Source organism: Felis catus, chromosome B1, assembly GCF_018350175.1.
Source record: "Felis catus isolate Fca126 chromosome B1, F.catus_Fca126_mat1.0, whole genome shotgun sequence".
NCBI classification, from domain to species: Eukaryota; Metazoa; Chordata; class Mammalia; order Carnivora; family Felidae; genus Felis; species Felis catus.
The window spans coordinates 40,284,828-40,308,558 of record NC_058371.1 but is presented as its reverse complement, the minus strand read 5'-3'; the positions used below and the strand labels follow the sequence as shown (position 1 = coordinate 40,308,558).

At 37.6% G+C, this 23,731-nt stretch overlaps 1 protein-coding gene across 7 annotated transcripts in view; it reads right to left on the bottom strand.

The window, feature by feature from the left end:
• Window positions 1-23,731, bottom strand: part of SLC20A2 (solute carrier family 20 member 2) — a 107,735-nt gene that overhangs the window by 83,816 nt on the left and 188 nt on the right. For 2 of the 7 annotated variants that reach the window (XM_045055118.1, XM_023252212.2), the window contains exon 2: window positions 18,268-18,370. The exons of 1 other annotated variant lie outside the window; for it this stretch is intronic. The gene's annotated coding sequence lies outside the window, so the exon portion shown is untranslated. Of the gene's footprint in view, window positions 1-18,267; window positions 18,371-19,562; window positions 23,654-23,694; window positions 23,713-23,731 lie in introns of those variants that run through there. 4 more of the 7 variants (XM_023252211.2, XM_023252209.2, XM_023252210.2 and 1 more) reach the window with 4 other exon arrangements.

Genomic DNA, 23,731 nt, shown 5'->3' with positions numbered 1-23,731 from the left:
AACATATTTAAAGGAGGGGCTCTTGATCCAGATTTAAGGCTTTTAAAAAAACTTTTAAATAAAAGGAATGGAAGTATAACTGGGTAGCAAATTAATAAATTCCAACTAACATTCTGACTTTGAATAAGAAAAATCTTGTCCTTATTATTCAAGCTTATAAGATTATAAAATAATAAGAAGCCAGTTAGACAAAGGGTATTCTGGTTGTTCATACACAGCATATCAGAACGATGTACACCCAAATCATGACATCAGACTAGTACTCACTATTCCTTGTGTAAGCATTAAATAGGCCATCTCTTCGCAAAAGAGTGTAGTGGTGGGTCAGTGTTCAGGAAAAATAATTAAGATAAAAGGCAAATCAACACAAAACATCCCCCAAACAATATTCAAAAGAATCTCTCTCAGATCATTTACTAATCTCTTCCAAAAATCACCATTAAATTAATCCTTGCCACTGAAGAAAGAGGACAAATAAATCACATTTAATTTACAATTCTTTAGAATGTTTTGGACAATTCCAAGACACACGGAGGAAAAAAAGTATTAAAAATAGCCAAGAGAAGGACTAGGCAGCAGCTAAACATAAAGGCCAGGGGTGAGATCAAAATTAGAAACATATAATGTCTGGAGAACTGTCCATATAAGGGTATCTTTAAATCAGTAACTAAGTTAGGATAATCCACTGGGCAAAATAAACCGTTGCCATCATCACAATGGCTGACCCCTCCATCTCTCATTCAGAAATCTTTGGAGTCTCGGGAAACAAATATGATATGTGCGACTTTATGTTGTTATGTTGGATAATACTCAACAGTATTTGGAGATATTTTCAAAGCTGGTCTTAACTTGCCTAGTTCCAGATGAGAAACTTCATATATTATTGATCTTTCACTCTTATAAAAATATAGAAGAGTAACTAACCATAGAGGATAAAACTTCTGCTGAGCATTTCTGACTACATCTAGTGTACCATATTTACTTACTTTCCCCAACACCATGGATTTCCAGATTCCACAGAGCAGGCTGTTGTTTGTTCACTGTCATTTACTCATTCATTAGACTCTTAGGGAGCTTCTTAACCTGGTGCCAACACTAGAGAAATGAAATAAAGAAGGCTCCTACCTTCTAGGAATTCACTGAGTGTGGAAGACAGATCCACAAGTAATTATGACACAGTGTAAGGCCTATAACAGAAGTCTGCACAAGAGTAGGGTTGCAATTCTCTTCAGGGCTTGGGGAAAGGTTTTATGATTTAAATGACCAGGCAGAGAAAGGGTAAAAGGCATTTCAGGCAGAGCAAGCAGTATAGGCAAAAGCTCAGCGGGAGGAAACAGCACAGCATGTTCCAGGAATAGCAGAAGTAGGTATCCAGAGAGCAAATGATGGGATATAAGTGGGAGATGAGGCAGAAGATCAGGTTGAAAAGGTAGATAAGCACTGGGTTGTTGAGGTCTGTAAGTGCCACACTAACAATCTCATCCGTTATCCTGTAGCCCTGACACTCTCAAGTCTGCCTACACATTAAAATCTCCTGAGAAGTTTTAAAACAAAATATTGACGCCTGGTATTTGTTAGTATCGATTAATTGGTCTAGGATGGGACCTGGGTATTTTTTTAAAAGCTTCCCATGTGTTTCTAGTATGTGGTCGGGAAGAGAACCACTGCTGTAGGCAACAAGGAGTCAACACAACCATGTAAGCAGGATGGTGATGTAAAAATATTAAAAAACAAAACAAAAAACGAGTTAACTGGCACCAGTGTGAAGAGATCATAGGCACGGAGACTAGGGAAGGAATGTCAGTGTACAGGCTACTGGATACAGGCCAGAGATAAGAGTCTAAGACAGGAGCTATTAACATTTCGTGAGTCACTGACCTGCGTGAAAGTCGATGATAAAAGCTAAAGCCGTCTTCTTGAGAAAAACTCTTAGGTTAAAACATGTACATATAACTTCAAGGAATTATGAACCTCTTTGATTATGATTAATTCAAATTAAGAAACCCTGACCTAAAGGCAGTGATGAGAAAGAGGAGAGAAAGACTTCTGAGGTAGAATCAATAGCACTGAGGACATTTAAGTGAAGGGAAAGAAGAGGAATTAAGGATGACATCACCACTTCTGGCTTGAGTTATAAATAATAAATGTGTACTGTGCACTCACTTAAGTATCAGCAACCATACTGAGCAGCTAACATGTATGTATCGCACTGAATTTTTCCGATTCTATAAGACAGATTGCTGCCATACTAATTTTATAATTGAACAAACTGAGATTTAGAGACAGACATTAAGTAACTTGTCCAACGCCACGTGGCAAGAGTAGTAGAGCCAGAATTTAATCCGAGACCACATGACTCCAGAGCTTGCGGTGTTAGCCTCTTCCAGGACAACCTCTGGTGAGTTGTACCCCTGGATGAACAAGAGGAGTCGGGAGGATAGAGTACGGCCAGGCAGAGGAAGAGAAGAGGAAGCGGTGGGGGTGGCAATACAAAAAAGTAGTTTTAGATAAGCTATGTCCGAGACAGTACAAGTCATGTGGATGACAGTAACTGTTGAGTCAGAAAAAACAGAAAGATCACAAGGTGAGAGTAAAAGATACAGAAACAGAACTGGTACTGAGTTCTCCTCATGCACCCAGTACCCTGCTTTCTCACAACACTATAAGCACCATCACTATCTTTCCTTTGCAAGTGAGGAATCAGACACGGGACGTCAGGGTCATGTGAGTGGTGGAGCCATCTTAACCCCTGACCTAAACGTCTAGGGCACTACAAAAAGGAGTGGAAACCAGGGTGTCCTAAGTGGCAGCAGCCCCCAACCTCTTTTAAAACTGCTAGTGGGAGAGGCACCTGGGTGGCTCAGTCAGTTGGGCATCCGACTTCCACTCAGGTCATGAACTCATGGTTTGTGGGTTGGAGCCCTGCATCAGGCTCTGTGCTGACAGCTCAGAGCCTGGAGCCTGCTTTGGATTCTGTCTCCCTCTTTCTCTGCCCCTCCCCCGGTCGCGCTGTTCTGTCTCTGTCTTGCTCTCTCATAAATAAAACATTAAAAAAATTAAAAATAAATAAAACTGCTAGTGGAAGACACAGGGTTTGTTTTTTAAAAAGCTTTACAATAAAGGGGCGCCTGGGTGGCTCAGTCGGTTAGATATCAGACTTCAGCTCAGGTCATGATATACAGTCTGTGAGTTCAAGCCCCATGTCGGGCTGTACGTGGACAGCTCAGAGCCTGGAGCCTGCTTCAGACTGTCTCTGGCTCTCTCTGCCCCTCCCACGCTCTCAGTGTGTGTCTCTCTCTCTCTCTCTCTCAAAAATAAAATAAAGACATAAAAAAAATTTTTTAAAGCTTTACATAAAAAAGCTTTGACAATATTTATCCATTTCCATAACCTAAAGGTGTTTTGATTGAACCATTTGAGGGGTAGTAAGAGGCATCTCTGTATTAACCAACTTAAATACTAAAGATACATTTCCACAGGGCAGTAGGCAAACTGAGGGGCAAACCTATGTAAAAGATACAACAGGACACAAATTCTATGTAGTGTGTTACTATAACCTGGGGCAAAATTCAGACAATTAGTCTAATGGAGATAGTGTGCCTGTTTCCTGAGGCCATGGGAAGTGGTGAAATTTCCTTTTTTACTCTTTTTGTAGCTTGGAAAGAATGTGGTTTTTCTTCTCTCTAAAGTAACAAGAATAAAATCTTAAACCACACTCACGCTACAAGTCTAGACTAGCTACTTCAGATTTTAACAGCGGAATAACTTTTACATCAGTTTCAGAAAAAAAAAAAAACAAAACAAAACCTGTTACAGTTCAATGTTTCAGCACCTATACCGACAACGGAGTAGTCTTTGAGTCACAAACACTCCTTCTATAAATGTACTTTTAAAGAGCCTACAATATCATCCTAGAAGTGTCCTCTATTTAAAATTAAAAAAAAAAAAATTTTAAGGTTTATTTTTGAGAGAGAGAAAGAGAGAAAGAAAGAGAGAGGGAGAGCAGGGAAGGGGCAGAAAGAGAGTGGGGCAGAGGATCTGAAGCAGGCTCTGTGCTGACAGTAGACAGCCCAATGTGGGCTGAGCTGAAGTCAGACACTTAACTGACTGAGCCACCCAGGAACGGGGGATTGTCCTCTATTTTAAAATTAAAGTACCTGAGGGGCACCTGGGTGGCTCAGTCGGTTAAGTGTCTGACTGGCTCAGGTCATGATCTCACTGTTCATGAGTTCGAGCCCCGCGTCAGGCTCTGTGATGCCAGCTCAGAGCCTGAAGCCTGTTTCGGATTCTGTGTCTCCCCCTCTCTACCCCTCCCCTGCTCATGCTCTGTCTCTCTCTGTCTCTCAAAAATAAACATTGAAAAAAAATTTTTTTAATTAAAGTGCCTGAGAGAAATATAAAATTCCAATTAAAAGAGTTTTGAAGTTCTGCTGTACAGCCTTTCATTGAGAACAGCAATACCTTACACAGTACTATTCCAGTCACCCATCACTATGCTTAAAGGGCTCCATTGGGAAGTCAGTGCTTTCTAGAGCAGCCCACCCCATTACTGGAGAACTCTCACCAGAGCTTAGATCAAGCGGGAATCCTTTGCTTTGTTAATTTTCATTCACTCATTCATTAATTCATTCATTCATTCAAACATTCACTAAGCACACTCTGGTCTTTCTATTCCTTAATCTACAAGAGTTGTTGCCATTGCTATTTTATACCCTCTCCTTCAGATCCAGCAACCACAAGCAGTGGTTCCTCATGTGACGTCACGTCTCAGTCCACTGCTGTCCCTTTGCTCGTGTCTACCTAAAATGTGGTTTTCAGATACAAACACAATTCACCAAATGTGGTCTAACCCGCTCATATTTTTAGCAGTCACATTACAGAGACTGCCCAGACCAGCCTGTGGGCAAATAAACTCCCAGCTCTTTTTCATCTCAGGTGCATCTGAGATTGTCCTCCATGCCCAGGCATTGTTCAGCTCCTACACATTTATCCTTAGTATCTTTCATCTTTTGGAACATTATTACAACCTATTGGGGTTATGCTCAGCCTGGATTCTGCTAGGTTTGGTATTAGCCAACTCTCCTAGGCTTATGTCACCTGGAAATTAGAAAAATTTATTTCAATCCAGAACTTTACAAGAAAGAGGACACTGTGATTAAAAATGTGCTACCAATGGCAACTCAAAGTACTCTGCAGGTTCTCTAGACTGAGTACTACTCTCTGATACCCGTATTACCAGTTTTTAACCATTTTGAGGGGCAATAAAAACCCCCTTGAAAATCTGATGAAAGCCATAAAGTGCACATTTATATACAATTTTTCAGTCAGTATCAGGTGGTTCATAGACACCCATGAAGCCCATCTGTTGGCCTCCCATTAAGGTGCCCCACCTTAGGGATTCTAGGACCTATGAAAAACATTTCTGGCCACTAGGATTTATTAATATCCATTACTAAAATAACTGATTCTCCTATCTAACACCCAATCTAATACCCAGGAGCCAAATAACTGGCAATCAGCAGACATTATTAACTTGCTAATAATTCTCAAGATCAGAAAAAGTACCCAGAAACTAAGAAATCTGACCAAAACCAAACCATGGATTATAAGAATACTTTACAAACAAAAGCACAGGTACCTAAGCTTATATACACAAAGATATGTGTTACACCACTGTTTGTAGTAAATTTTTAAAAAGGTGTGTGTGTGTGGGGGGGGGGCATTCTAAATGTCCCTTCATAGAGAAATGGCTCAATAAAATCATGGCATGTTGAAAATTTAATTTATTTTATGAAAATAAGAGATCTACATTGACTTGGGACATATCGATGGTATATTGAGAGGAAGCTTCAAAATAATATATAGTGTGATCCTATTTTAAAAACAAAAAACTTACAAATCTTATATTGTTAAACATACTTTTGTAAATATAAAAAAGGTGTGGAAGAATTCACATCTGGCTGTGAAAACTGGTGGGGGATTAATTCTTTTTGTCTGTACTCATCTTTGCATACTTTCACTTGTTACAGTTAAGTATCACTTTTGCCAAGTAAAAATCAAAAGAAAAAAAGAAAAACTAAGTAAGGTTGACAATAGGATCTATCAATAAAAACGGAGACCTCTCACCCCAACACCCCATACACATTTTCTAATGCCCAATTTCCCAAAAACTGTCCCACCCATAATAAGTCCTGGATGAAATCTAATTTCCTTTTGACTTTTCAACAATTTCGATGTCTTTGATTCCAAAGACAGGCACTCTTCTGTTACACCTATTAAAGCTGTTTTATAGTTTAAATATGACCACAATTCACAAGTGTGGCTTTTGCCCCCTTTAGGGAAACAGACATCTCAGCAGAGCCATGTATAGAAGGTGTGTGGAACCCACATTAGTCCAATACATAAAAGATGGATGCATGCAGCACAAACACTATCAAATTCTAAGGTGAAGAAATAGGAGCACAGAGGCCATTCCTGGTGGGCCAGTGGTTCTCAACCTTGGCTAAACATTAAAACTACCTGGAAACATGTTTTAAAATATCAGTGCCTGGGCACCACTTTCAGAGTCTAATTTGACTGGCCTGGGAACAGGTGCTTGTTTCAATCTAAAGTTTCTCTAGATTATTCAAATGAGCAGCCACTGCTTTCTACATTTCGTTTCCTTCCCTTCTATCAATTTTTACAGAGCTTTCCCTTTATCAGTTATTTCAGGGCCGTGACTGTATTTGGGAAAGCCAAAACTGATCAACCAGCCAATGCCTGTCCGCTACACATAATTTATATTGTCCTTCTGTTGATTTTTGATGCCCAACTTCAATAACATTACTGAAATCTATGGGTACCATCATGAGGAGCTCTTCACATGTCAACACTACTTGTAGCTTTGCCTTAATAATGACATCATTTATTATTAATCTTGGGGACAATGAGTCTATAAAACATCTTAGGACTCCAAACATTATGTTGGAAAACACAAATCCAACATTACTCTACTGATTATTTGAAATATTGCTGGACATTAATTAATGGACTGCCTGATTTTCTGTGCTCATCTTTACAGGTATTTTAAAATTTTAACATCCACCACATTGCAAAATATTGATGGAAAGAAAAACCATTACTTGAAATATCTCCTCCCACTCAAATTTAGTATCTGAGAACAGTAAAATACCCAAGAAAAATTTCAATACAATATGCAAGGGGATTCACTAACAAAATGAAATATTTCTTTAGTACATGTTATATTACAACACAAAAAGTCAGGATTCAATACTTTGGACTGGTGCTGCAAATTATACAAAAAGATATTTTAAAACAAAGGACACTGTATGTTGTTTATAATGGCTGGCATTAAAAAATAACTGCCTTTATGTATCTACAAATGGCATTAGCATGTATTTTCAAAGAAGCTTACAATGGTCCATTTAAACTTCTGATCTAGGAACTGTACTCCCAAGCATTTATCCCAGTGAAATGAAAACTTAGATCTACAAAAAACACCTGTACACAAATGTTCACAGCAGCCTTATTTGTAATAACCCAGAACTGTAAACAACCCAAATGTCCTTCCACTGGACAAGTGGTTAAACTGTGGTACACCTATGGCATGAACAGAAATCAGCAATGAAAGGAACAAACTATTTGGCACACGCAACAATTTGAATGGATCTCACAAGCATCATGCTGAGTAAAACAAGCCAATCTCTAAAGATCACAGGCTGCATGAACATTAGAAAGCTGAAGAACACAATAGTGATCACCAAGGGTTTGAGGAAATTATAAAGGAGAGCAAGAGAAAGCCTTGGGTTGATGGGTGAGGGATACAAAACCCTGCATCTTGATTGTGATGGTGGTTACACAAATACATGTAATCAAACTGCACAGAACCATACAAACACACACACACACACACACACACACACACACACACACACACACAAATGAGTGCATATAAAACTGGAGAAATCTGAATAAGCTCTGGATGGCACCAATGTCAATTTTCTGGTTTTGATCTTGGACTTCGGCTACCTTTGGGGGAAAATGGGTGAAGGGTACATGGGACTGCTCTGTATTTTTGCTATTTCCTATGAATCTGCGATCATTTCAAGATGAAAAGTTTTTTAAAAGTGAGAGGAAAACAAGAAGGTGGTCACTTATTTAAAATACACACACCATGTTTCCTAATCTATGTGAAGGTATAAACAAGTAAAAGGGAAAGATGTAATAAGGGTGGCTGGAAAGAAGCAGATGGCTTGAATAACATTTATGGAGCATTTATTATGTGCCAGGCACTACAGCTTATCCCATTTAACTCAAAAATCCAGTGAGGTGACTGCTGATTAATATCCCCACTTTTCAGATGAGGAAACTGGAAGAAGGTAAGAAATTCAATCAGGATCACATGCTGGCAAGAAGCAAAGATGTCAAAAATAAGAAGAGAATTTCAAAGAAAATAGGATTTGGAGAAAAAGTATCATTACTATATCAAGAAAAGATTTAAAAAGTAGCTTAAAATAGGTAGAATGCTACAGAAGTAAATCACAGCACACACTGATGAATACTCTGTCCTCCAAGAACTTAAAATCTGTAATACACATTAGCCTAGGAAACCTGAATGCACTTGACCAGAGATGTATTTGCAACTGGTTATTTTTTATTAATCTTTCAATTTCTGCTTAGAATAGAGAAGAAAAGTAACAACGATTTCTCCTCTTTAAAAGATGTCCACCAAATGAAAACAAGGAGAAAAAGGTGAACCAAAATTCAGAAATAATATAAATAGGGCACTCAAAATGGTAAGAAAACTAAGCTGATTGACTATAACAAAGCCTATTCACGAAAGAAAACAGAAAAGCTGTAACACTGTCAAATGCAAGGCAGAAGTCTAAATTAGGTTAGAATAAAACATGAATCTACATATAATGAACAATATGGGCTAGCAAGATGAATATTTATTTGCAATAAAATAGTTTTAAATTAAATTATGCAGTTAAGATTGGTTTCAGTCTGGCTTAGAATAAGTGGAAGGAAAATTTCAGCCCTCTTTTTCACTCCATCTTCAATTTAGATCATTGAATATTGAATATTTTAACAGCATGCCAAAAAACAGAAGCCATTCTAAGATAAATTCAATGCAAGTAAATGGGTATTTAAGAGGAAGTTTCTTATTCTGGTTGTAAAGCCTCTGAGACAGGGTTGCTTTTCTAGAGGAAAATAACATCTCAATTTTAATTTTAAAGATCCAGTGAAACCCCAAGAAAATACAATATTTAAAATATTGGAAGTATTAACCACTCTTCTAAATTGCAGACACTAAGCAATCCACGTAGTGTGCCGCTTGAAGTAAATCGAGTAACCGCAGTCAGCTCTGCCTTTAGGATCATCTCTGATAGAAAAGGTATTCTTTCCTCTTAAATTATCTTTTTTAAGTTTACTTATTTATTTTGAGAGAGGTAGAGCACAAATGGGGGAGGAACAGAGAGAGAGGAAGAGAGAGAGAATCCCAAGCAGGCTCGACATTGTCAGTGCAGAGCCCAATGTGGGGCTCGAACCCATGAACCATGAGATCATGACTTGAGCCGAAATCAAGAGTCAAATGCGAAAGACTGAGTCACCCAGGTACCCCTTAAATTATCTTCTAAAAGCAAATGAAAATGCAGTGATGATGTCAGCATGTTGGTTCTTAGAAGCTTTGTAAACTTCTAATTCAGGAAGTAACATGCAGGAATTTTACTTGACGTTCAAAAATCTCTCTACAGAAGATCTGGAATAAAATGGCCACACCACAATATTTTCATCTATGGCTTTAATTAATATGATAAAATCTGAAATAGAATTCTTGTCATACATCCTCGGAATTTCTTCCTCATGCACAAATAGAGTAAAGGAGGGCCAAAAAGCAAATGTATCCAGTTGGACGATATCTGTCATACAGTGTTTATGGATTTCTCTGCTCTAAGGAAATCTCATGAGGTTAACTTATTTTTTACGGGTAAAACCCTAACACATTTTTTATAAAAGCCATAACCTAGGCCATTTTGTATGGTGTACAGATATACATTAAAATCTCCCTGTAATTCTTGGGGGATCATACCAAGGAAATGTATTTTCAGTAATGCCAGATTCTAATCAATGGTGAATACAAATTTTTGAAGTTTTTACAACTAACTATCCTTAAATAGAAATATTTTTAAGGTCTGGAGTGCCTGGGTGGCTCAGTCAGAGCCAGTCAGTGGAAGACTCTTGATCTCAGCTCAGGTCATGATCACACAGTTTGTGAGTTCGAGCCCTGTATCAGGCTCTCTGCTGTCAGCACAGAGCCTGCTTCAGATCCTCTGTCTCTCTCTCTCTGCCCTCCCCCGTTGTCTCTTTCAAAAATAAACATTAAAAAAATGTGAAAAATATATTTTTAACGTGTGATAATGATATTGTGGTTGTGTTCTGACAAGTGATTTCTTGAACATACTGAAAATTCACAGATGAATAATTTAATATCTGAGATATGTTTTAAAGTAGTATGGCATTGGGGGTAGGGGGGAGGTACTTTAAACAAGACTTGCCACAAATGGAAAGGTAAAGCTGAAGGATGGGGACATACAGATGAATTATCTTGTCTTCTTTGGTACATGTTTGAAATTTTCCAACATAAACTGTGTATGTCCATGCATGGGATATAAAATATACTCATGTAACAGGAATTCTGAGCAGAAATTCAGGTTCTTGAATGCTTCTTTTATGGCAAAAATACCAGGCAAATCATCTCACCCCATGGTACTATAGTTTCCAATTTCTAAAATGCAGGGATGGAACATGATTTCTATGGTTGCTTCCAGTTCTGAAGTTTTTACTCTCTGAGAATGCTGTTTTGTTCTTCCAAATGGAATTTCAATTCATCTCACTAACTGTCTACAGTAACCGAGTCTATACTGAGAAGGCACAGCTGTCTTAAGACAAAGTATGATCTCAAAGCAGCTCTTTAAGACCATCAGTGCCACCCTGTCATCACCTCTCACTTACCACATGAAAAAAAGAAAAAAGGGAGGCAACCACAATGATTTCCATAGGGTAGGTGAAAATTCCCTCCCTTCAGAGATTTGACTAAGGGTCACAAATCACATGATATGTATAAAAGGCACTCCCTTTAACACTGCAAATCTTCCTGAGTAATTATCAAACAATATTTTTATAAATGTATTTTGAAGACTTCTCATCACAGTACTGTTCATAACGGTGAAAAATCTGGTATGTAGATAGATTACCATTAATAAGGGTTTAGTTAAATATATCATGGTATAGTCTTATAATGGAATACCATGCAACTATGTAAAAAATAAAGATATTAGCCCACAATGATCAGGGTATCATAAAGGGACACAGGAACCAACTGAAAGACTCCCAATGGTCAAAGCTGGAAAAATTAGAGCAATAAAGTTGTATTGGATTATAACTCAAAGTATAAATATCATTAGTCTATACTGATATTAAAAAAATGATTCAATAAATAAATGGGAGAGAAGAGAGAAGTCTCCTGTGAATTCCAAATAACGTATGTAGATACTCTGCTTCTCCCCTCCAGAAGGTGGAGCATAACTCTTAAGTGTGGGCTGCCTTCCTTCCAAGGAGCACAAGATGGAAAGTTGAGAAAAAAGAGTAACTTTACAATAGAGAAGTCTGACAAACACTACCTCAGCCAGGATACCAAGGTCAACATCAACAGTAAGGTCACAAAGCTAGGATGCACCCTTGAAATGATGTGATAAAAACAGCCTTTTGCCTCTGTGGCCTCCCTTAGTCTAACCCCACATAACCCCAGTCTAACCATGAGAAAACAACAGACAAGCCCAACTGAGGGGCATTCTACTATCTGACTGGTACACCTCAAAACTGTCAAGTCATAAAAAACAAGGGAAGTCTGAGAAACAGTCATAGCCACGAAGAACCTAAGGAGACATGATGACTGAATGCAGTGTGGACTCGTGGATGGGGTCCTAGAACAGAAAAAGACAGGAGGTAAAAACTCATGAAAGGGAAATCACAATAAAGTATGGACTTCAACCAATTATAATGTTATCAGTTTGGTTCGTTAATTATAACATATGTACCACACTAACGTTAAGAGGTTAATGAGAGGGGAAACTGGGAACTCTGTACTATCTTCGCAATTTCTTTATAAATCTAAAACCTTCTATGAGGCGCCTGGGTGGCTCAGTTAAGTGTCTGACTCTTGGTTTCAGCTCAGGTCATGATCTCACAGTTTGTGGGTTCAAGCCTTGCATCGGGCTCTACATTGACAGCATGGAGCCTGCTTGGGATTCTCTCTCTCCCCCTCTTTCTCTGCCCCTCCCCTGCTTGTGCACACACTCTCTCTCTCTCAAAATAAATGAAAATAAACTTAGAAAAAAAAATCCAAAACTCTTCTAAAATAAAAAGTTTATTTTTAAAAAATGAAAAAACAAGATATAAACTTACAACGATGTGGAATGATGGCCAATATATAATAAACAAAAGAAGTGTTACTAAACAATATGCATATTATGAACCTATTTGTATTTTAAAGATATACATATATGTACTTTTTTACCAAATGTCTGGATAATTTACACCAAATGCTAACCTCTGGGAAGTGAATCACTAGTGATTTTCACTTCACCACCCACTTTATACTTTTCTGTACTATCTGATTTTGTTCTTTCCACTAAGCATTGATCACTTTAACACTGAGCCTTCTATAATCTTACAAACTATCAACAAAGCTCTTTTACTCTGGGAAAAAAAAAGTTAGGCATACAGCAGAGGATTAATAGCAGTGCTCCTCAGCTCAAAATAATACACATTTATAAAAGAGTAAATTTTACTTTTTCAAGGAAAAAATGTTTAATTTTATTAAGTAGGCTCTATACCCAATGTGGGGCTCAAACTCACGACCCTCAGATCAAGAGCCTCATGCTCTACTGACTGAGCCAGCTGGGCGCCTCTCAAGGAGAGAAATATTTTAAGTTAGTACAGAAAAGTGAATGAAAGCATGGATTTTAATCAGACTTAGCTTAAATTCCTGGTTTCACCATTTACGACTGGTTATGACCTTGGACAGTTCAACAACCTCCCTCAATTTCCTCATTTTTATAGTAGGAAATATGTACAACAACAAACCTATTGCTCAGCAGAAATATCCTAACATTATTTACTCATCAATATAAACATACATTACATACTACATAAGTGTGTAGTATATAAAATATATTTCATAACAAAATTTTATTGGGTTGCCTGGATGGCTCAGTCAGTTAAGCACCCAACTCTTGATTTCAGCTCAGGTCACGATCTCATGGTTCATGAGTTTGAGCCCCACATCAGGCTCCACGCTGACAGTGAGGAGCCTGCTTGGGATTCTCTCTCTCTGCCCTCCCCACCTCAAAATAAATAAACTTAAAAAAAAAAAAAAACAAATTAAAAAAATTCAAATTTTATTAGAAGGAATTACATTAGTAGTAGCAAAAACTTCAATGTATGCCTGGAGCCTGGCCCTACTGAGGCTCCATAATGGCAAGTGTTTCTTATTGGTATTAACAAAAATCCAAGAAAAAATAAAACACCATCGGGAAAAAAATTAGTTTCTCTAAGAACAGGGAACAGTAAAAGACAAACCCTACCCTCAGCTCATTCTACATCATCTGCAGCAATTTCCCAAATGTCTCTGCTAACTATTTATTATGGTGATTAAAAATGTTATTGTTAACATGCCCAGAGACCTGAGATTCGTCCAGAGAATACACATGAAAGCCACTTTTCTAATCATAACCAGCTTAAACTAAGCTTTGGAATACTAATACATCAAGTTCTCCTTCCTATGGAGATAGTTTCCCTATTTATGAATGTCAATACAAATTTATGAATGTCAATACAAATAAACACCAGCCACAAACTAAACTTATTTAAATCTCTTGATTATACATAACGAACTTTAATAAAGAAGCTTTAAATAAGACATATATTTTGATCTGTAACAAATTTCTGGGCTGGCTGATTTATCTCAAAAATGATATTTTCAAATTACCCAAATTCAAACCTTACATTACAAAAAATCACAACAGACAAGTCTAATCACGCTATGAATTAGGGGACTTTTTAAACAAGGCCAAACAACGCACATCAGAAGAATCAATTTGTTCCATCAAGTGAAAAGTTTACCCAAACTGATTTATCATATAGTCTAGGACATACACCCTTAAAGACCTGTTAATTTAGGAAGAAATTAACCAACCATAAACATAATATTATATTATTGTGGCAATTTTTTCTACATTAGAAAATGCAAACTGTTCAGTTTGGTTGTTAAAAGAAGTTAATGTAAACATCTTTTAAAATAACAAAAACATAGATACAATTCAGAAACTATATTCAGGTTGTTATATGTAACCCAGTGTTGGGATTACAACTATACAAAGACGGATTTTACAACATACTCAAAAGTATGTCACTGAGAACTGCACTGGCAAATAGATCAAAGAAACTTCTTTTGGTTAAAAAAAAAAAAAGAGAGACTGACTATAAGGTTTTGAGTTAGTTTAGTTTTCTTAAACACTATAAAAGCAAATTTAAAATGGGAATTCCAAGCATTCTGCATAGCAATATTATATATACAAGGAGAGTACAATCCTTTATCATGTTCTCTAAATTCTAAACAACTGAAGAAGGGACCATACTGGCACCTCCTATATATTATCTCATTTAATTCATATAACAATCCTAGATAATCATCACAATTTCAAGGGGAAGACACTCAAACTGAGTACTTTAACCTGCCCAGATAATAAGGGATACACCAGCAATTACATTACAGTCAGAATTTATATACGATACATACTACACACACCAGTTATATACATATTATATCTGGTATCTAACTTTTTAGGTTTTTAACCTATACAATTAGTCTATTCCTACGATAACTACTATGTATGTGTATTTCAGCATTTGCCACATTGTACTGTAATCTTTTACTTATCAATATTCCCTATTCAATTATGAGCTTCCAGAGAGAACGAACTATATGGTGTTCATCTCTGTAACTGCAGAACATAGTCCTGTACCGAGCACATCTACATAAATTTCTCCTTACTAGCTTACCCATGGTTGTGATGTTATTTTCACTAGCTGCTCACAGGTGGTGAATATTACAGAAACATTATCACACTATTAGCCATCCCTTCAGCTTCAAGACACCCAACAGTAACCATCACAATAGGAGAAGGCTTGGGCAGAAAGAATGTTCAGTCTGATCAACCCCAGTGTGTAGCATTACTCTTAAAATCCTATTTAAGTACATTACGTGCTATACAGGGTTCTTCTTTTTTAAGTTTCATAAAGCTGCATCTGCGCTTACAGTAGTCTACTCCCAGGAATTCATATACATTATAGGAAACTCAATTACAGGATAGCTCCATGTTCATAGTATATATAAGAATTAAGGAAAGACGTAAGACGACATAAATCATCAAAGGCATAAAGTAAACACTTGCCAAAAGGCTACCTTTTCATTACAACAGGACTACAGTGTCCACAGGGACAAAACCATACAATTTATATGCTTTCCCATACAAGAAACAGGACTGGATGTTAATGGCATTTTTGAGAATATTACAGTGTAATTATAAAATGCTATAGGTTAATATATAAGGAGACATCAAGTCTCTCAAAACAAAATGAGTATTTACAAGATTAAGTTTCTGCTTTGTTAAACATTAAATAAAGGTGTTGGAACTTAAATGGAAATGTAAAAATACCAATGACCTAGTACTAAAACTAGTTAACAGAATTACTGATACTTTTCATTCTTTTAGCAGACCTTTTACCTAATAAATGTTAAAGCATGTGGTTTGTGTTTTCAGTTTTCTTCCCAGTTCTAGATATTGACTATGAATCCTTTTCTAGTATTTACCTTTCTGTTCCCACCTTCCACCCAATTCTACCCCCAAACCTGGTAAGGATGTCTTCTTTAATTTTTCAAAACAGGGGAGTGAATTCATGAACTCTTGAATAAAGATTTAAAATGACAGCATCATTAAGACTATCCTGACTCTTGAATAAAGAGTTAAAATGACAGCATCATAAGACTATCCTGACTCTCTTTAAAGTCATATTAGTCTTCTAGAATAGCAATCTAAATCTTAGAAGCAGAAAACACAGGAAGCTCAATGTTCCAAGAAAAGTTAATAATAATTGATTCATCCTGGCTACCCAGGAAATACACAGCAAGGATCCGTGTTCTATGCAAATACTGACAACAAATCCATCTAGCAATACCTGCCATCCTGGGACAAGGAAAACAGAAGAAGAGAGCTCACAAGGCAAATTCACAATGACTAAAAAGTACACAAAGAAAACATCATCAGTTCAGAGGTGAGAAGGGATCAGAACTAAATGAAACACAACAGAGATCAGTGTACTTATACTAACAGAAGTAGACTGAGGTAGTGGAAGAGACGAGATCACCACTGACGGGAGATGTGAGTGGGACGCAAGTGGACAGGACACGCAGTGGACAGAGGGGAGGGTAAAACAAGCAGGAGCTGGAGGTGACAGGAGCTGCATTACAAGAGATAACAAAAGACTGGAGGCGGCAGACAAGGCAGGAAGCCCACCCAAGGAAATAGAGGGTAAGGAGAACAGAAATCATTTTCAATGGGAGGATGAATCATGGAAAAGGCAGGAAGCAGGCAAAACACAGACACCAAGCAAGAAATTCTAGACAGATGAGAAAAAAAAAGTAAAAGTAGTAAGTACATAGGGAAGAAAAGTGAAAAAAGGATGAAGTAAACAGGCCTACTAGGAAAGGAAATATTTATTAAAAAATGGTTTCTGGAATTTTGTTTTATTAATTTAAATTTTAAAATCGCTTCTGCTTATATTTCTTTCTGTTGGGTAAAACTTGATTCATAAGAACAAAGGCTTCCTCAGTTTACAAGAAGAAAATTATGGCTCAGGTCAACTAACTTAAGTCACAAAAGTAGGAAGGGTTGAAAACAATAAAATTTGCTGTCAGTTAATAATCTTAGTTCTAAGCCACAAACTAATTTTTATACTGACAATGTGTGTATACACATTAATGACTTTAATGACCAATTGCTTCATTTGTTAAGTACAAAAGCCTTCTCTTTTGCTTCATTTGTAAAGTACAAAAGCTTTCTCGTTCTCTCTCTCATATTCTCTCTATGCTTATCAGCATTTGGAGAAATCCCTGCTTCTTACTGCCTCCCCCAAAAAGGAAAGGGCACAGTATGAAGGTAACATTTACATCAATATTGCTAAAAAGAAATCTGACGGAGGTTTAAAACAAAGTTAAAACAGTAATGGTTAAAAGATGTTGTAAATTTTCTATAAATGTCTACGACCCATGTTATTCTGGTCTCCTAGTTAACTAAAACCACAACACAGAGATCATCCTTCATTTCCACCTAGGAAGAGTAGAGGAAAACAAAACACTGAACAAGAATACAAAAATAGAAAGACGAGCAAACCCAAAAACGAATGGAAATTATTCTATTCTTGATCTTAGAAAACAAGCAAGGGTAGGAGAGAACCATACCAAAGGTCTATTTATGAAGATACAATTCTTATTTTTAAACCGAAAAAATACGGTCATCAGATCTTCAGGCTAAAAAATTGTGCAAGAAAAAAGCAGGCACATACAGAGACTGAAGAGTAGATAAAAGAAGATGAATCTGAAGCCACAAAAACTGTGAACAAGCAGCAGCACATTATGAAGAAGCAATTTGTCAACATCCTGTCCCTTTAGTGATTAGCAGAAGCTGGTTTCTGGAGCCAACAATCCAATGAACTGTTCCCATTTCTCCTACTGTATCTACTATTTCTCTATCTGAACACAATAAAACTCTGATCATGAGGAAACTACCAGCTATTGCAGTGGAGGAAAATAATGCAAATATTACACAAAAAAGCAGCTGGGTTAACAATGGTAATGTAAGAAACATATAAAGACTTGTGCTAGAGTCTTGTCACTCATATTTTCAGAACTATCTTCTTTCAACTCCTTAAAAATCCTAAATGATACTGGGGTAGCTTCTTGAAATTTGCCTTTTCTTCACTTTTTTTTTTTTTTTTTTTTTTTTTTACCATTCTTCCATGATTATCTTAATGAGTCACTTGACCATATAGTCCATTCACAGGCATCATCGACACACATTTTTATTGACTTCTGGAAGTGGATGCTGCTCCACAGCCTTTAGGAGACTTCTTGAAGGAACAAACCTGGTTCTTTGGTCTCTGAGGACATGCTGAAATTAGGATTCTCTCTCATACTCAAAGATGACATGGATGCAAGCCAAACTGTGCTGTTTCCAAGGTAAGATGCCTTAAAACACAAAGAAAAAAAAGTTAAAAATCAAACAGATTTTGAAAACACAAAACTCTAATAAAGCAGTACAAATTCTCACAGTATTTACATTTTAGCTAAGACTGAAAAATAGCTGATTCAAATAAAAATTTTTTTAATCTTTCACTTTAGCATTAAATACTGTATTTTTCAAAAAAACTTTAACAGAGCATCACAAAATACACAATAAAAATACTGCAAATAATGGACAATTCCTGAAGTTAATACAAAAACATGTTAAAATTATAAAGAAATTTTGGTGATTTACTGTTTAATCTTCATCCTGGCCAGGATAGAAGATAGGCTATGAAAAAATATTATTTCCCTATATTCATATATTACTTGAAAATTATATGAACAAGCATGGTTTATAGTCAGCTATAAAATGAACTGCTGAATTGACTTGGAAAATTTCTTCCAGCCCCAAAATTCTGAAATTACATATCATCTGGTGACACAATCTTGGTACCACTGAACCAGCTCTAGGTAAGGCAAGTCATTTGACTTTGCCCAATTTTCTTATCTATAAAATACACAGCTGGTACCTAAGGGGGAGGTAGGGACTAGGATCACTTGCAGATGATTTAAAACACAGACGCCCAGGCACAGCTCTAAAGAATCTGAATCTCTAGGGGTCAGCTAAGGTGTCGCTTATTTTCATCATAAACCCTGGGTCATTCTGACGTACACTTCTACTTAAAGAACAATCGCACTGGATCACATTCAGGATCCAGCTCTACAAACCTAAAATTCATAAAATGGGGCAGTAGACATTTTATTAAATTATCCCATATTGATAGAACTAAAATAAATGAATTAAATAAATTCATATTGATAGAACTAAAATAAATTCAATTTCTCTTTCCCTAAAACTCCCCATTCAGAGAAGAACCTGAAATTAAGATTAAGGCTAACATGCCCATTGGATAGACATTTCGACATAGGTTATTTTAACTCCAATTATTTCTTGGGATATTTAAATAGAACACAACTGTGGGACAATGTTCACAGTTATAAACTGCTTCTATGACAGGTCATCCCAAAATATGTGCTGGTATGAAAATGGAAACAGCAGGTCATTTCTTCACTGACTCCTATTACAAAGTACCCCCAAGACAAACAACATGACCTCCTACCCAGCAGAAACAATCTATAACACAGAATACTATACCTGCAGAGCGTGTGTCCTCCCTGGCCGCTAACCAGGTTTGTAGCCCATGCTTCATTCAAGGGCACTTCCTCCTCTGATTCCTGGACAGTGGGTGTGCTGATGTATGTACTCCCCTATCTGTGGAGTCATTTGGATTCAGTGTCTCTTTTGATGCCCAACACCCCCAAAATAATACTGTCAGCTCCTGACAAAAGGGACACAAAAGTGGGTATTCAGAGAATACCATTTTTTTTTCCATCTTGCTGGATTTTGTTTGCAGCCCCTCTTCTAATTCCACGCAGCTTCAAAATGATTTCACTCCAGGTATGTCACCAAATCAACAGCACAATTTTACATTTTTTTTTCCATCAAAGAAATATTACTAGAAGAGGCCTCCTGGCTAATAGTGTTCTGTACTGCCCAAGACAAGCTGAACAAGTGGATCAAGATTCCACATGAGGCCACAGCAAATGGATATAAGTGCACAGGAAACCTTCAGGAACACTTACGTTCTGGTAAGTTACTACCACTGGGGTTTAAATCTAGTAAGTGTTTAAAAAAGAAAGGTAGTAAGATATCAAGTGTTATTCAATATTATATTTCACGTTTTCTGACACTAAATTAAAAACTTCAACAGTCATTATCCTACGTCCTGGTGAATCACTGTCCTTGAATTCAACACCTACGGAAGAGTTATAATCCTCATTCAGTGTTGAGATTCAAAATTCAGTTTCTCTCCCCTTGCCTTTAGTCATTTCAAAATGTAGTGTCCCCGGAACCATTGATCAACCACTTCCATTTGAAAAATTCAGCACTGTTTCTGCAGCTCAGTCCTTGCAACCTATGCTACTTTGAAATTTGAAAAAGAGAACCTTTTACAGCCAAGAAACTAGTGTCAAGTTTTAGATCTGTCTTCTTTGATCAAGAAAAACTCCCCAGAGAAAGGACACTGACTTGGGGGCCAGACTGCCTGGGCTCATATCCAGTCCCCTTACTATATGCATTGTGATCTTGGGTAAGTGATTTAATTACCTTGCTGGGTCTCAGTTTCCTCATTTTAAGAAATGGGATTATAACTGTACCTACTTCGAAAGATTGTTGACATTCCAACAAATTAACACGCAAAGATTCCTGAAACAGTATCTGGCACATTTTAAGCACTACATAAATGTTAGCTATTATTTTCACTTTATTTTATTTAGCTGCAAATTCTCATACTGTTTCACATGTGCACACAATGTCTGCCCACCTAAAATACTACCTACTTGAAGACTGGAATCACATGCTAAATATCTCTGATGTTTCCCCTAGGGTATCTAATATTCACTCAATAAGTAAATACAAACCTACTCTGTATATATTATACTGGATGAATAAGGAAAACATAGTACCTTATATATTCTCAGCCCTCAGTAGCCTTTATTTTAGGTGGGGAAACAAAACATGCAGAAAAACTTATTTAACAGTATAAAGCCATAAGGGATTAAATGCCAAAGTATGTGGTATAAACAGCTAACATTTATACCAGTATACATTTATACTGGGCTTATTGTGAGCTGCAGATTCTGTGGAGAAGGTAAAGCTGGTGTGGCCCTGCCCCTAAAGTTAAATGGGATCTTTGGCAGTGGAAAGAAGAGAGGACAGGATTCCAGTGTATTTGGGTTCATTCCACAAACAGTCACTGAGTACCTTCCATGGGTCAGGCTCTGTTCTAGGGTCTGGAGATAAGGCAATGAATGACAGAAAAGATCCCTGCACTCTGGAGCTTTAAAGGGCACTCCATGTGAGAGCCAAGTTTTGAAGTAAGGAACGAGAAGAGCTTATCTTCCAAAACGATGAAACAACACTGGTTAAATGCCTTACAAACAGGAGCCAATGCCGTCATTATGGTCATTCTGACTCTCCAACAACAAACATACAGAAATGGCTGTGGTGAAAAATTCAGTAACTTTCATGTACTGTATTCTAAATGTTCCACTGTTTATAAAGCACATTAAAGGGATACTCTCCAGATTCTTGGATACAAATATCATAGAAGAGATTTTAAATACATACGGTCAATACCATTAGAACGATTTTCATTACAGAGGCCACTGGAGGCCTAAATTTTGCCCAAATGGAAAGCCTATTAATGCTCTGCTGTACACCCTTGTGCTTTGTCTCCACCCTCCACCCCATCCCTTTTCCTTTCTTTCCTTGATCTACCAGTGGCTGCCCACAGCTATCAAGTATCTACTAGGAAAGTGCCTAAACATGCGAGTGCTGACAGGAATCAGTTAGTCACAATGGGTGGAAACATTAACTCCAAAAGAAACTATGTGCATTTTTTTCTTCTTACATCCTTCCATTGATGACAACTCTCCACTCTGCCCCTCCCCCCAAAGAGAAGGCCCACAGGCCCACAGGGGAAAGGAACCCTCTTATAATAGTGACTGGCAAAGCATTCCCAACCTCTCTCTCCAACGATGGACCACTAGAATCAGGAGACAGGTTAAGTCCAATATACTCTCATCACAAATGAGACACATTTCCAAGCACGTCCCTCATCCTCTCCAGTCCTTTTCAACCTCTTCTACTCTCAGAAGATGCAAACTGTTAGACCTTACCATCATACTCTCATTGTTATGCCTATACAAATCATTACATTGTATTTTTGGAAACACAAACTTTCAAAAGGGCCATTAAGGTTTTCCCCAAATTTACCTTTTTCCAATGTCTAAGAATAACCTGTTCATTGGATGACCATGATATGTAATCAGAATTTGGATAAATATGAGACACAGGACTTTAGAAACTATTGAATACCCAAATAAAGAGACTAATTGCAGTTTTATGCAATTTTAAAGCCATCTTCCAACTTGAAAAACACATTCTTTTACTGAGTCATTTTATATTTACAACACCCTTCTTCACAAAAACAAACAGAAGTAATTAATGTACATACTCCACATTTGGATCTATTCAAATCAAACCCATGTATTCACAATTTCTGAGCAAACTATGCCTATGCAAAAGTTATCCCAGAAGATTAAATGATAAAGCACATACCATTTGGCAGAGGCCTGGCAAACAAGTACTCAACATTACCCATTACTACTGTTCCTAATTTTCCAACTTTAGAGTCAAACTGAATGGTTTATATTTATAAATTACTTACATGAATATATAATGTATATATAATACATGAAAGTTAATATGTATTAATACTCTAAATAAAGCTAGTATATTATTGTACCAAGCAATGTTCTTCATCCAGACAAAGATGAGCTTAACTGTAACAGAATGAGCCACAAAAAAGGCAGAGAAAACTTGCAAAGAGATTTGGGTTTAAGGTTAGCTCTTAACCTCTGCTTATTAAGGATACAACCGCTACAAGATCTGGTATGAATTATAATTAGCAGTCAGCTGATCCTAGAGAACTAGCTCAACATAGTTAAGACCTCAAGCGTGTGGACAAGTGGCCATTTATTCCCAAGGTTGCTACCAACCACTGAAATCTGATTACTTGAACACTGATGCTGAAATCCTGCATAAATTCATTAACTCTTATGGTAGAAAATCCATTTTTCAAATCTATTTCCCAAGGAAATCTATTTTACACACAATTTTTTTAATACACAAAAATCACTTCAACTGACAATACTGCGGCATCCTGGGCACATCCAGTTTTTAAAACACCTCAACAATCTCAGCCACGCATCATTTATTAAAAGGGAAAATGGAAAGATAATTTGGAAAGCCTATGCTTTCTTGACTATTAAATACTAAAAGTAACTCTATGCCTTCATTACGAAAGAAGAAAATCTCCGTGTTTCCCAGCTTAATCCCGATTCGTGGGACAATCAATGCACATTCCCCCCTCCCACGCTGACAATCACGCCCGGGGCGCGCCGAAGTGGGGCGGGCAGAGGCATGGAACTCCCGGGTAATGACCCGTCCCCGCTACTTCTCGCTCGGTTTTGGCACACAACCGCAACACCCACGTGGACTTCCAGGCGGGGGCGGCGAGACCCGCCGCCAGCACCAGAGCCCGCCACCCCGGCCCGCCCAGCCCTCCCGCGGGGGCTCCGGGCTCCGGGCCGGGGGCTCGCGGAGGGCGGCGCACGGAGGTGACGCGCCACGGGGGAGGGGAAGGGAGCCCGGCTCCACTCACGCGCCCGGGGGCGGCACCGGGGCCGTCGCTGCGTCGC